Source organism: Pseudophryne corroboree, chromosome 1 (genome assembly GCF_028390025.1).
Source record: "Pseudophryne corroboree isolate aPseCor3 chromosome 1, aPseCor3.hap2, whole genome shotgun sequence".
Taxonomy (NCBI): domain Eukaryota; kingdom Metazoa; phylum Chordata; class Amphibia; order Anura; family Myobatrachidae; genus Pseudophryne; species Pseudophryne corroboree.
In genome coordinates this window covers 202,653,807-202,665,933 of record NC_086444.1, presented here as the reverse complement: position 1 = coordinate 202,665,933, position 12,127 = coordinate 202,653,807, and the positions used below count along the sequence as shown (strand labels likewise).

General features: G+C 46.8%; 1 protein-coding gene and 1 long non-coding RNA gene across 5 annotated transcripts in view; one reads left to right on the top strand and one right to left on the bottom strand.

The window, feature by feature from the left end:
• Window positions 1-12,127, top strand: part of MCTP1 (multiple C2 and transmembrane domain containing 1) — a 1,810,807-nt gene that overhangs the window by 1,127,571 nt on the left and 671,109 nt on the right. The gene's annotated exons all lie outside the window — the stretch shown is intronic.
• The window catches only part of LOC135061039 (uncharacterized), a 286,241-nt gene that overhangs the window by 258,525 nt on the left and 15,589 nt on the right, over window positions 1-12,127 (bottom strand). The gene's annotated exons all lie outside the window — the stretch shown is intronic.

The following is a 12,127-nucleotide window of genomic DNA, read 5'->3' as shown; positions in this document are numbered from 1 at the left end:
CTAAACTTCGAAATAGAAAGAAGTTATCTCTGAATTAAATATGCAAATTATGGCTTAAATAATTAATGCTGATTTAGTAATCATGTCGATTATTTTGCTTATATTGATTATTTAGTTACGTTACCTTTTTATTAGATTCATATTTTTTTTTTTATAATTCTTTATTTTGTATGATCAATCAAGATGGAGAGGTAATACAAAAAGGAAAAGAAAAAAACAGTTGGGGAACCAACACCCAATATTGGCCATATTATTTATAAGAGACAGATATAATAAAAAAAAAAAAACTTCAGTAACGTATCAAATGTAAAGAGAGAGGGGCGAGGAGGGATGGAGAGGGGGGTGGGGGGGGGGGGGATAACTATACAGTCTCATACTAATAGATGCACAGGAAGCTTCTAAATAAGAAGAAAAAATATACACAAGAAGAGAAAAGGTAGAAAGAGAAAGGTGGAAATAACAGCAGGGAAGGCAAAAGCAGGAGGAAGGAGAAAAGGCAGCAGCTGTAGTCCACGGGTCCGTGGAGAAAATTAACAAGGGGTAGGGGGGAAGCGATGACCGGCGCTCTACAAGGAGCCAAGGGGCCCAAACCTGATCAAAAGCATGACCTATTATAGCCATATTTTAATGAGCTCCCCACCCAACATTTCAGCTTTCGGGGGGTATTCAATTAGCTCCGACAGTTTCAGAGCTGTCGAATTCACTGCCCTGCATTTTCAATTGCGGCCTGTTTTCACCTTGTTTTAAGGCATTTTCGCCAATGCCTTTTCACTTCTTTTTTTTTCAAAAAGGCATTGGCGAAAAACGCCTCAAAACCAGCAAAAGCGGCCTGCGTTTTCACCAGCTCAGGTGCAAATACACATGCATTCGCCGATCCATATGTTTTTCGTTCCTGCTGAATTTTTTCGCCTAGGCAAAAAAAACAGCCCTGATATTGAATAGGGTGAATCCTCATTTGCCCTAAAAATAGTGATTTTTTTTTTTCCCCCCTAGGTGAAAAAACGTCCCTAATTGAACTTAGTTAAACTAGTTTCTCTTACGTCCTAGAGAATGCTGGGGTCCACATTAGTACCATGGGGTATAGACGGGTCCACTAGGAGCCATTGGCACTTTAAGAGTTTGAGAGTGTGGGCTGGCTCCTCCCTCTATGCCCCTCCTACCAGACTCAGTTTTGAAAATTTGCCCAGTGGAGCCGGTCACAGCTACGGGAGCTCCATAGGAGTTCTTTCAGTTTTATTATTTTAAATAGAGTTTAGGCACAGGGAGGCTGCTGGCAACAGCCTCCCTGCTTCGAGGGACTAAGGAAGGGAGTAGTGTCCGCCCTGCGGGGTCTGAGCCACTATCTCCGCTGACAGGACACTGAGCTCCTGAGGGGACTGAACGCTCCCCGCCACAGGGGATCGCTCACCCCAGCTGCATGCCGCCATCCCCTTACAGAGCCAGAAGATCACTGGCGAGTTAGTCACTGGCCCCCCTGGCAAGCGGGGAGCCGGTGTGAAGATTGCGGCAACAGGGTATGGAGTGCAGTACTAACTGCGCTCCGGTGCTCAGCGGTACATAGTGAGGCGCTGTGAGGGGCGCCCTGAGCCAGCGCCTAAACCCTACACTGACCACAACGCCTGTCAGGGTCCCAGGATTGCTGCCAGCACTTTTCCTCAGGCCAGTATAATCTTCAGAAGAGCGGGAAGCAGCGCCATGAAAGGGGGCGGAGCTTCTCCTCAGAGCAGACCCATGAGCGTTTAGCCCCATTTTCCTGCCTGCAGTAGCGCTGTCAGTGAGAGCTGTCCCTCCAAATCAACTCCAGCTATCTTTTACGGTACCAGGGGGTTGTAGAAGAGGGGGAGGCTGTATATCTGTACTGTGCTACCTATTAAGGTACCCAGTAAGTGCTGGTTAGGGGTCTCCCTATCTATTAGCGCTGAGTGTGGATTGGCTCCAATCTCTGTGTGTCTCTTGTCATTCTTAGGGGGGAAGCTCTGTCAGCCCTTGCCTGTGTGTGTGGGGAGTGTCTGTGGTCTCAATTAAGTTATGTCCAGGGACTCTGTGTCATATGCTGCAGGGGATATGTCCTCTCAGGATGATCCCATTCCATGTAATCAGGATTGCACTGTGTTAGCGCAGGTCCCAGCAAGGGAGCCTGAGTGGTTAGCCTCTATTAAATCTATGATTTCTCAGATTTCTACTAGGATTGCACAGAATGAGTCTGCAACTCAGGTTTTACAGAACTCTATGGCAGTTTGGTACGGTTCTGTTACCTCAGGGCCCCCTACTGTATGTTCCCACAAACGTGCTCTTGCCCAGGTTATGCAAGATGACACGGATACTGATTCTGACATGGCAGACGGTGATGGGGATGTGCTGCGGGGGGCAGTGTCTCTTGCAAAAGGGGTGAAGTTGATGATAGAGGCCATTAGAGATGTGTTGAATATTGCTGATACAACACTTGAGCAGGTTGAGGAGGCTTACTTCACTGACAATAAGAAAGCCTCGCTGCGTGTAAGGAATTAAATGCTATATTTGAGAAAGCCTGGGAAAACCCGGAGAAAAAAATTCAGATCCCTAGAAAGGTTCTGGTTGCTTTCCCTTTCCCTGAGGATAGGAAAAAAATGGGAAAACCCACCCATAGTTGATGCGTCTGTATCCAGACTCTTAAAAAAGGTGGTTTTACCTGTTCCAGGATCTACCGCGTTAAAAGAACCGGCTGATTGCAAAATTGACACTACGCTCAAATCCATATACACGGCTTCAGGGGCAATACTACGTCCTACTATTGCCTGTGCATGAATTTCCAAAGCTATAGTAAAGTGGTCAGGCACGTTACTTGAGGATTTGGATACAATGGGTAAAAGTGACGTTGAATTGTTTTTACGTAACATTCAGGATTCTGCAGGATTTATGGTGGAATCCATGAAGGACCTGGGTTCCATGGCTGAAGGGGTATCTTCCATGTCTGTCTCAGCTCGTAGAGGGCTTTGGCTGCGCCAGTGGACTGCCGACACGGAATTCAGGAGAGGTGTGGAGACACTACCCTACACAGGTCTGGCTCTCTTTGGGGGAGCGTTGGATGCGTGGATTTCCACGGCTACAGCGGGTAAGTCACCTTTTCTTCCCTCAGCTGCACCTGCTACGAAGAAGCCTTTTTCTTCAGCTGCATCACAGTTCTTTCGGGCTGCTAAAACGAGAAAGGCCAAGCCGTCCAACACCTTCTTTAGAGGAGGTCGGGCAAAATCCAAGAAACCTGCTGCTGCGGGTTCCCAGGAACAGAAGCCTGCTTCAGGTACGCCAAAGTCCTCAGTATGACGGTGGACCACGCGGACTGGAGGTGGGGCCAGTGGGGGCGAGACTCAGGCATTTCAGTCACGTCTGGGTGTCGTCCGGCCAAGATCCCTGGGTGCAAGATATTGTGTCCCAGGGGTACAGGCTGCAGTTTCAAGATCTTCCTCCTCACCGATTCTTCAAATCAGGCTTGCCAGCTTTGCTGGCGGACAGGGCTATCCTACAGGAAGCCATCCAGAAGTTGGTGGAGTCACAGATCATTGTACCAGTTCCACCCCATTTGCAAAACAAAGGTTACTATTCTAACCTTTTCGTGCTTCTGAAACCAGGTGGTTCGGTCAGGCCCATTCTGAACTTAAAATCGCTAAACCCTTTTCTGAGGCAGTTAAAGTTCAAAATGGAGTATCTGAGGGCAGTGATATCAGGTCTGGAAGAGAGGTAATTCCTGGTATCCCTGGATATCACATTCCAATTTGGCCACCGATTCAAGCTTTTCTCCGATTTGCACTGTTAGACAGTCATTTTCAGTTCCAGGCCCTGCCATTCGGCCTCTCCACAGCACCAAGGGTATTCACCAAGGTGATGGCGGAGATGATGGTTCTCCGCAGACAGGGGGTGAACATAATTCCATATCTGGATGATCTGCTGATAAAGGCATCGTTCAAGGAGAACCAGTTACAGTCCATTGTTCTCACGACCCATCTACTCAGGGAACACGGTTGGATCCTGAATCTTCCAAAATCACATTTGGAGCTGATGAGGAGGTTGCCCTTTCTGGGAATGATCCTCGACACGGAAGTGCAGAGGGTGTTTATTCCAGAGGAAAAAGCGTTGGTGATACAAACAATGGTCCGGGATGTCCTGAAGCCAGCCCGGGTGTCAGTTTATCAGTGCATTCGCCTTCTGGGGAAGATGGTGGCCTCTTACGAAGCTCTACAGTACGGGAGGTTTCATGCTCGGCCCTTCCAACTGGATCTCCTGGACAAGTGGTCAGGATCTCATCTACACATGCACCAGAGAATACGGCTGTCGCCAAAGGCCAAGATTTCACTCCTCTGGTGGCTTCAATTACCTCACTTTCTGGAGGGCCGCACGTTCGGGATTCAGGAATGGATCCTTCTAACCACGGATCCAAGTCTCCGGGGCTGGGGCGCAGTCACTCAGGAGAGACCTTCCAAGGAAGGTGGTCAAGTATGAAAGCCTGCCTACTAATAAACATTCTGGAACTAAGAGCCGTCTACAACGGTCTTCTCCAAGCGGCCCATCTTCTGCAAGATCGGGCCATTCAAGTGCAGTCGGACAATGTAACGACAGAAGCTTACATAAACCGACAGGGCGGAACGAAGAGCAGAGCGGCAATGTCAGAGGTAGCAAGAATTATCCTCTGGGCAGAAAAACACGCGTTGGCGCTGTCAGCAATCTTCATTCTGGGAGTAGACAACTGGGAAGCGGACTTCCTCACGATCTCCATCCAGGAGAATGGGGACCCCATCCGGAGTGGGGACTCCATCCGGAGGTGTTCAAGGAGGTAACAGATCTTTGGGGTGTACCTCAAATAGACATGATGGCCTTTTGTCTCAACAAGAAGCTTCGGCGGTATTGTTCCAGGTTGGGTGACCCGCAAGCCGTGGCGGTGGACACCCTAGTGACTCCGTAGGTGTTCTGGTCGGTGTACATGTTTCCTCCACTTCCACTCATTCCAAGAGTTCTAAAACTCATAAGGAGAACAAGAGTTCAGGTGATCCTCATTGCTCCGGACTGGCCAAGGAGGGCTTGGTACGCGGATCTTCTGGAACTACTGCTAGAAGAGCCGAGGCCTCTTCCTCTTCGGGAGGACCTGCTGCAGCAGGGGCCATTCGCTTATCAAGACTTACCGCGGCTATGTTTGACTACATGGAGGTTGAACGCCAGATATTAGCTCGGAAGGGCATTCTGAACAAGGTTATTCCTACCCTGATACAGGCTAGGAAAGGAGTAACGTCTAAACATTAGCATCGTATTTGGAAAAGATATGTATCTTGGTGTGAGTCCAAGAAGTTTCCTACGGTGGAGTTTGAACTGGGATGGTTTCTCCTCTTCCTGCAAGCAGGTGTGGATATGGGCCTGAGGTTGGGATCCGTAAAGGTCCAGATTTCGGCCCTGTCCATTTTCTTCCAGAAACAGTTGGCTTCCCTTCCTGAGGGTCAGACTTTTCTGAAAGGGGTTCTGCACATCCAGCCTCCCTTTGTGCCGCCTACGGCGCCCTGGGATCTTAATGTGGTGTAACAGTTTCTCCAATCGGATTGGTTTGAACCTCTGCCGGAGGTTGAGGTCAAGTTTCTCACATGTAAGGCTGTCACTTTGTTGGCCTTAGCTTCTGCTAGACGTGTGTCGGAGTTGGGAGCTTTATCTTGTAAGAGCCCCTACTTGATCTTCCATGAGGATAGAGCTGAGCTCCGGACATGTCAGCAGTTCCTTCCAAAGGTTGTGTCGGCATATCATATCAACCAACCTATTGTGGTGCCAGTGGCTACTGACTCCTCAATTTCATCAAAGTCCTTGGATGTTGTAAGGGCTCTGAAAATCTATGTGAAGAGGACTGTTTGTCACAGAAAATCGGATTCTCTGTTCGTCCTGTATGATCCCAAGAAACTTGGGTGTCCTGCTTCTAAGCAGACAATATCCCGCTGGATCAGGTTCACTATCCAGCATGCGTATTCTACGGCAGGATTGCCGTGACCTACGTCTGTTAAAGCCCACTCTACTCGTAAGGTGGGTTCTTTTCCTGGTAGCTGCCCGGGGTGTCTCGGCTTTACAGCTTTGCCGAGTGTCTACTTGGTTTGGGTCGAACAAGTTCTACAAGTTCGATACTTTGGCCTCTGAGGATCTGAAGTTCAGTCAATCAGTTCTGCAGGAGCCTCCGCACTCTCCCTCCCGTTCTGGGAGCTTTGGTACATCCCCATGGTACTAATGTGGACCCCAGCATCCTCTAGGACGTAAGAGAAAATAGGATTTTAATTACCTACCGGTAAATCCTTTTCTCGTAGTCCGTAGAGGATGCTGGGCGCCCGCCCAGCGCTTTGTGATCCTGCAGTGGTTACTTAGTTCAGTACTGCTTAGTTCTTGGTTATGTACTTTTTTGTTACTTGGTAAGTAATCTTGTTCAGCCGTTGCTGATGTTTCAAGCTGGTAAGCTTGGTTTGCCTTGTGTGTGAGCTGGTGTGAATCTCGCCACTATCTGTGTAAAATCCTTCTCTCGAAGTTGTCCGTCTCCTCGGGCACAGTTTCTAGACCGAGTCTGGTAGGAGGGGCATAGAGGGAGGTGCCAGCCCACACTCTCAAACTCTTAAAGTGCCAATGGCTCCTAGTGGACCCGTCTATACCCCATGGTACTAATGTAGACCCCAGCATCCTCTACGGACTACGAGAAAAGGATTTACTGGTAGGTAATTAAAATCCTATTATAATTCCTAATGAATATAAATTTTAATTATATGGTATTTACAGTATATCTTTGTGGCATCATGATTAAGAGCATAACTTCAGAATTGTTGCTGAGATGAAACTGGCTAGATTTAGTCGGAGATTGGATATAGGGGTCATTCCGAGTTGATTGCTCGCTAGCTAGTTTTAGCAGCCGTGCAAACGCTATGCCACTGCCCACTGGGGAGTGTATTTTAGCTTAGCAGAAGTGCGAACGCTTGTGCAGCCGAGCTCTACAAAAACAGTTTGTGCAGTTTCAGAGTAGCTCTGAACCTACTCAGCGCTTGCGATCAGTTCAGCCTATTCGTGTCCGGATTTGACGTCGTACACCTGCCCAGCGAGCGCCCAGCCAAGCCTGTGTTTTTTCAGACATGCCTGCGTTTTTGCAAACACTCCCTGAAAACGGTCAGTTGACACCCCTTCCTGTCAATCTTCTTGCGGCCGTCACTGCAAAGAAAAACTTCTCTAGAACCTGTGCACAACCACAACGGGATTTGTACCCATACGACGCGCGTGCACATTGCGGACCATACGCATGCGCATAAATGCCGCTTTTTCACCTGATCGCTGCGCTGCGAAAATCGGCAGCGAGTGATCAACTCAGAATGACCCCCCCATAATGTGAAATGAAGGGGATATAAGGATTACATCTAGGCAGTGTTCCTTTGGTATAGGTGAGGCGATGGGAAATGAAAGGACAATAATAGAATGTGATGGAGGAAATAGGACTAATTCTTGCTGGATAATTGTAGGTATCACAGGGCGTGTGGTATGTTAGGTAGATTAGACTTAGGTCGACAGTGTCTAGGTTGACCACTATTGGTCGACAGTAAGTAGGTCGACATGGTTTCTAGGTCGACAGGAACTCTAGGTTGACATGTACTAGGTCGACATGAGTTTTTTAACTTTTTTTGGTGTTGTTTTCTCCATACAGTGACCGGGAACCCCAGTTAGTGTACTGCGTCCCCTCGCATGGCTCGATTTGCTCGCCATGCTCCGGGCAAGGTTACCATTCCCAATTGTAGTCCATGTGGATCGTAAAGTATGAAAAAGTGAAAAAAGTTATTTTTATTTTTAAAAAACTCATGTCGACCTTTTGTCATGTTGACCTAGAACATGTCGACCTAGAGTCCCTGTCGACCTAGAAACCATGTCGACCTACTTACTGTTGACCAATAGTGGTCGACCTAGACAGTGTCGACCTACTTACTGTCGACCTAACGACCGGATCCCATCACAGGAACATCCAAGCTTATATTGTAGATAGGCATTTAGAAACAAATGATGGTACTGAATGAGTAATGCATTTCAGACTACCAGCTTATAAGTTACAATTGAAGTAAAAAGAGTCTGATAATTGACCTAGGAAAAATTAGTTGATGAAGAACAGTAGCCAGAAAAATGAGGTACCACAAATTAAAGTGAGAGGTGAGGACAATACCTCACAGTCAAAATAGAGAAGGAAATCTAGCAAATGGAAAAGTTAGAGGATGGAGATCTAGTACTCAAATAGCGTGTCCGCAGCATCTCTGTTCAGGCTGTCATGCGGCGCAGACATGAAATGACTTGAGCTGCCAATTACTGAAGAATCTGCGTGTGCGCTGGGAATGTGTACACAGTTGCTCTGCTCTTCCGATGGCTCCGGTAGTCATCTCTGTACATTTTAGGGCAGCTGTTTTTTTGCATAATTTTGCACATCCTCAGCATGCGCAGTCGCAGCTGCAATCGCCATAGCATCCACCAGCGAATCAGCCCAGATGCTAATAATACTGTAGAAACAAGAACAGGTCCCTATTACGTCATTTTAGCTGTTTTATATTACATTTTTAAAGAAAAATAGAAACACTTAAGGATCTGCGCACATCTCTAATAAAAAGGTACCCAACCATGTGGTTCAATGTGGCTGTAGGGATTATGGGTCTTATAATTTAGAGGTGGATGCAGTGCACATAACTGCTGCGTCTTTGGACTCCCTGCCCCCCAAAGGCTGCAGCCTGTCAATCAGGCTGTGGCTCAGGGGGCACTGCGTGTGACAATGCTGGATGCATTCTGTTCATGCCCAGAATGGGTTCCTTTGCTTGCACATGCGTCCCACCAACGGAAATTTACACAAGCCATCAGGTTTGTGTACATCTCTGAATGAGGCCCTATGACAATTCAAGGATATGCAATGCTGGACACTTCCCTGTGGTATGCAAATCACTACCTGACTGATGAGACCCGGGAGGCAGAATTAGAGAAACCACAGCAGCTTCTTGCATGTGATATGTTTTGTCCAATAGAAAATCAGTATGGTAGCCATTGCCAATTTTTGTTTGATATTTTTTTTTAAATTTCTAGTTCTATTTGTAGTCGGTTTTGAATGGACTGACAAAAAACAACAGACTTTACATCAACCAACATTGACATTGCATTTTAAAATCAACTTAAAAATGGACTCTTAGTAAATATGGAATTTAGGGGGTCATTCCGAGTTGTTCGCTCGCAAGCTGCTTTTAGCAGCTTTGCACACGCTAAGCCGCCGCCTACCAGGAGTGAATCTTAGCTTATCAAAATTGCGAACGAAAGATTAGCAAAATAGCGAATAGACACTTCTTAGCAGTTTCTGAGTAGCTCCACACTTACTCGGCATCTGCGATCAGTTCAGTCAGTTTCGTTCCTGGTTTGACGTCACAAACACACCCAGCGTTCGCCCAGACACTCCTCCGTTTCTCCAGCCACTCCCGCGTTTTTCCCAGAAACGGTAGCGTTTTTTCGCACACACCCATAAAACGGCCTGTTTCCACCCAGATCACCCACTTCCTGTCAATCACGTTACGATCACCAGAACGAAGAAAAAACCTCGTAATGCCGTGAGTAAAATACCTATCTGCTTAGCAAATTTACTTGGCGCAGTCGCACTGCGGACATTGCGCATGCGCATTAGCGACTAATCGCTCCGTTGCGACAAAAAAATACAGAGCGAACAACTCGGAATGACCCCCTTAGACCCTGGAGCAGGTTGTTGATTTGATCGATTTTAGATCAACCCTAATTGTAATTTTTTCTGTTGGTTTTCCAGTGGCATCTTATTTTGAAATGATTATTACATTCTGTATTATTCTTATTTATTACCAGTTATTTATACAGCACTTTTACAGATAATATTTGGCTATTCACATCTGTCCCAGTGGAACTTACAGTCTTTATTGCTTACACCACCATACCTCCCAACATTCAGCCTTGTAGAATAGGAACCCCTCGTGTCTCTCCAAAAAAAGGGGTGGAGCCTCTCAATGAGGGGGCAGAGCCTCGGGTAGAAGGGGTGTGACCTTGCAAACATTTTGTTTACCTAAGGCCCATCCAAAGCCCCACCAAAATCGCACAAAAATTGCACCTCAATGCACCACTTCCAAAAAGCAACATGTGAAGACCATTCTAAATTAAGACTTAACCAATCAGAATGCTAATAAAAGCGCACCAAGTTACCTGCAGCACTCACTTTTTGCTCTCAACCATGGCAGAGGTAGGTTTAGGAGTAGCCTGGCTCCAGGCAGTGATTTCATGTTGGCTGAACCAGCTAACTGAAATGGCCCGGGAGCAAGAACCAGAACAGAGGAACCAGAAGGACGGATGTGTTTGGGGATTTGTTGCTTTACGGCGACTTGTGGTGTGCATTGAGATGCGACTAATGGTGCAAATTGAGGAGTGAGTTGGTGTGTGCTGGCATGCGTCTTCTGAGGCATTCAAAACTGTTGTTAGTAAATGTGCGATTTTTGTACGGGCGGTTAGAGGCAATAAAGGTGGATTATGCACGATTTGTGTATCCTCCAATTCTTAGTAAATTTCCTCCCAGGTTAGAATTGGGTTAGTATTGCAAATGTAAGGCTGATGTAGGATGATTGGGCATCATGGTTCGATAGGAGATATTTATCAGCTGATTGCCTGTCTGTGGGATCCATATGGTAGCAAGAAATTATAAATACAAATGACTAAAATACATTTGTTAAACACTACTTTATTGACAACACACTACAATACTTTATTGACAACCCATTCCCAGTATTTAGTGAGAATGGCAAAATGTAAGGTCTAGCATGGAGGGGTGGGGTCTGGGAGATAAGAGCAGATGAACAACAGGTCACCAGGGCACCCCCATACACAGCTACATCACCAGCGTGGGAGGCACTGTGGTATACTGTATGTGACCTGGGGTTTCTGTGTGGCATAGTGTGAACTAAGGGGGTTGTTCAGTATAGATTGCAGATGCTGCTAAAGAGCAGAATCTGCAATCCCTTCTTTCGCATGCGGGGGTCTGCCCATTGCAGGGCAAGGCCGCCCAGCATGCAGAATGGCCTTCCCAGCAGCTTCAACCGCAATTTAATTGTGGTCGCAGCAACAACTGTGGACATCCCACTGCAGCCGCAGGCTGCGTATGCAGGCGGTCAGCTGCCATTTTTCTCATCGGAGTGGCTGCATGTGATGTCATGCAGCCGCCCTGAAAATGCCGACACCCCACCCCTGTTTCTTCTGTGCCGCCACTGCAACGCTCCGTCCTCGCCCCACGAATGCCTCTGTCTGTCAATCAGGCTGAGGTGGTCACACTCATTGCATGCCGATCGCATTCGGAGGCCGCGCATATGCAGGACGGTGCCTGCACGTGCATAGTGGCACAGCCAATGGGGTAATTGTGGTGTGCGACCTGAATAACCCCCTAAGGCCACTACAGTGTGTTTAATACTTTTGCGGTATTTACACAATATACTTTTTAATATCATCGCCGACGCCAGCTTATCTCATTAACAATTTTATTGTTAGGGGCCCCCAAAAGTTAGTTGCCCTGTGCCCCCACAAACCTTAATCCAATGTGTTATTGCAGTTCTATACTGTAGCTGGCAGTGTGCCCTGGCAGCCATGGGTACGCTGATACTTTTAGTTATACAAGGTTCAACGTACACATGGCCTAATTCAGACCTGATCGTAGCAGCAAATTTGTTAGCAGATGGGCAAAACCATCTGCTAACAAATTATATCAGGAGGGGGAGATATAACATATGCAGAGAGAGTTAAGGGCCCTACACACTAGAAGACATGACCAATGTGAAAGATGAATAATGTGGAAGATGAGCAATTTCCCTTGAACTTCCCAGAGCCCTGACAAACGAAATTGAGTGTATACAATAAGCAATTTTTCAAACAATTTGAAAGATAAAAGATATCATTGGAATTGGCACCTTTTTTTACATATTTCAATGTTGGGGAGGCATTTCTGGATTTCTAGGTGTGTGGGCAGGGCTTGTAGAAGGGGGAACCATTGAAGTTTTTTTACCCACTGCCCCACCAATTTCCACTGTGCCACCAACTAAAAAATTAATTATAATGGGTTCAATAATATATATATATATATATA